The sequence below is a fragment of the Nylanderia fulva genome, unplaced genomic scaffold (assembly GCF_048542155.1).
Source record: "Nylanderia fulva isolate GAGA-0341 unplaced genomic scaffold, ASM4854215v1 Scaffold631, whole genome shotgun sequence".
In the NCBI taxonomy this organism is placed as follows: Eukaryota; Metazoa; Arthropoda; class Insecta; order Hymenoptera; family Formicidae; genus Nylanderia; species Nylanderia fulva.
The window spans coordinates 6,389-9,582 of record NW_028190733.1 but is presented as its reverse complement, the minus strand read 5'-3'; positions in this window follow the sequence as shown (position 1 = coordinate 9,582).

Here is a 3,194-nt window from a genome sequence, read left to right as displayed (position 1 = left end):
GATGAACGAGAGGATTCAACAATTGTAATCAGAGATCAAGAGACTACACAACAACAGAAAAAGAAAATAAGCGCTTTGCGGAGAATGGAAATTTTGGAACAAATATTAGAACAACCAACTCAAAGTAGCAGAAAATGAACCACTATATGCACAGAATACTGACGCAAATAATGAAGAGACATTGGCAATTATAGAAAAGATAATACAGAAAAAGAGAGATCCTATTTTGTTTACAGATATTTCGCTACTTCTGCATTCATCTATGGATCCTTCGCACTGTACGTACATGAAACCAAGTTAATTAATCTTATCGTTATAGCAATAGGAAACAAAGCGTTACTTGATTTATTGATATCGAAAGAATAAATACGTATCAACAATTATGAATATGCAAACTCTGTACCGTTATATAAAATAAAATTTTCAGATTATAAAAATAAGTCTTTCACATTTCAAATGTCCCTGATAGCCACTCCCCATCGGAAGATCATCATTTCAGGTAAGCATATTCTTTCTTACTACTATAATAAAAAGACACTTTATTTATTGCAGGCGAGATCCAAGAAGCCACTGTGTAGCTACTGAATATTATTATTTGTTTCGGTAAGTATCAAGTTATAATTCTATATTCGAATCACATAGTAACTTTCCTATTCTGTTTACAGATATTTCGCTACTTCTGCATTCATCTATGGACCCTTCGCACTGTACGTACATGAAACCAAGTTAATTAATCTTATCGTTATAGCAATAGGAAACAAAGCGTTACTTGATTTATTGATATCGAAAGAATAAATACGTATCAACAATTATGAATATGCAAACTCTGTACCTTTATATAAAATAAAATTTTCAGATTATAAAAATAAGTCTTTCACATTTCAGATGTCCCTGGTAGCCATTCCCCATCGGAAGATCATCATTTCAGGTAAGTATATTCTTTCTTATTACTATAATAAAGATACTTTATTTATTGCAGGCGAGATCCAAGAAGCCACTGTGTAGCTATTGAATATTATTATTTGTTTCGGTAAGTATCAAGTAATTATAATTCTATATTCGAATCACATAGTAACTTTCCTATTCCGTTTACAGATATTTCGCTACTTCTGCATTCATCTATGGATCCTTTGCACTGTACGTACATGAAACCAAGTTAATTAATCTTATCGTTATAGCAATAGGAAACAAAGCGTTACTTGATTTATTGATATCAAAAGAATAAATACGTATCAACAATTATGAATATGCAAACTCTGTACCTTTATATAAAATAAAATTTTCAGATTATAAAAATAAGTCTTTCACATTTCAGATGTCCCTGGTAGCCACTCCCCATCGGAAGATCATCATTTCAGGTAAGCATATTCTTTCTTACTACTATAATAAAAAGACATTTTATTTATTGCAGGCGAGATCCAAGAAGCCACTGTGCAGCTACTGAATATTATTATTTGTTTTGGTAAGTATCAAGTAATTATAATTCTATACTCGAATCACATAGTAACTTTCCTATTCTGTTTACAGATATTTCGCTACTTCTGCATTCATCTATGGACTCTTCGCATTGTACGTACATGAAACCAAGTTAATTAATCTTATCGTTATAGCAATAAGAAACAAAGCGTTACTTGATTTATTGATATCGAAAGAATAAATACGTACCAACAATTATGAATATGCAAACTCTGTACCTTTATATAAAATAAAATTTTCAGATTATAAAAATAAGTCTTTCACATTTCAAATGTCCCTGGTAGCCATTCCCCATCGGAAGATCATCATTTCAGGTAAGTATATTCTTTCTGATTACTATAATAAAGATACTTTATTTATTGCAGGCGAGATCCAAGAAGCCACTGTGTAGCTACTGAATATTAGTATTTTTGGTATTTCCGAATTTTTTGGTAAAATAATAAATGTAATATTATCAGTGAATGACTTTAAATCATAATCACTCAAAATAAACTTGAACTGTTTCTTTACATATCGTAATAAGTATCATTGCACCTTTGCTTCATTGCACAAGTGTTTGACTAATCTTTTCATCTTAAATTAGAAATGTTTGAATTAATTTTATATCTATATATATACGCAAAGATTTATGTCTATAAATCTTTGCGTATATATAGATATAAAATTAATTATTAAGATATATATAGATATAAAATTAATTATATAGATATAAAATTAAATATACGCAAAGATTTATAGACATAAATCTTTGCGTATATTTAAGAGATATGAAAGATATAAAAGATCAAAGCAATATGAATTAATGTTTATACAATAACATAATTAATCAAGCTTAATATGAAATAGTTATATATTTTATATAGTTTATGCAAAGTAAATATACACAAAGATTTATTTTGTCTAATTATGCTATATTGTATAAATATCAATTCATATTGTTTTGATCTTTTATATATTCTATATCTCTTATGTCTGACCAGTAGATGCCCATATAGCACCGATTGTTACAGAAAGCTTTCAGAAATATTTCAAAATCATTTCAATGTTTCACATTTCATGTGCAACATTTCTGACAGAATTCTGCAATATGTCATATGAAATGAAATGTTGCAACAGAAATGTTTCTGAAATCTATTACATGTGGTAAATTTGAAAAATTAATATATGAGTGTTGCAAAAAGTTTTCATATGAAATAATTTTGAAAACTGGAACGATTTTTTAATATAGTGATTATAAGTGTATATACATATATATATTATATAACAAATCAATCAAAATAGTCGACGGTATGTATTATAAAAATTTATTTTTATATCTTTTATTGTACAGATTAAATGTATATTAATGTATATATATATATATATATATATATATATATTGTGACGTGACATTTTGTACTGTCCGTCACAAGGGCCGAAGGCCCGGCCGGGAAGGCGGGAAATTCGGGAACCTTTGCTCTCTCGCCAATCTTTGAGAGAGAGAGAGCACCCGAACAATCATTTTGCGTTTTCTACCGCGTCGGAGGATGCGCTTTGCGCATCCGTTTCGCGAATTACTTTTTGTATGATTTTTGTTTGAGCGGAGCGATTTTTGGCGTTTTCGGCGAGCAATTTTGCATAGGGTACGTGTCTCAACCGAGGAAACCAATAGAGAGAAAGAGTGAGAGGACGAAGAGGACGAAGAGGACGATTGAGGACCGAGCAGAAGCCACCAAATC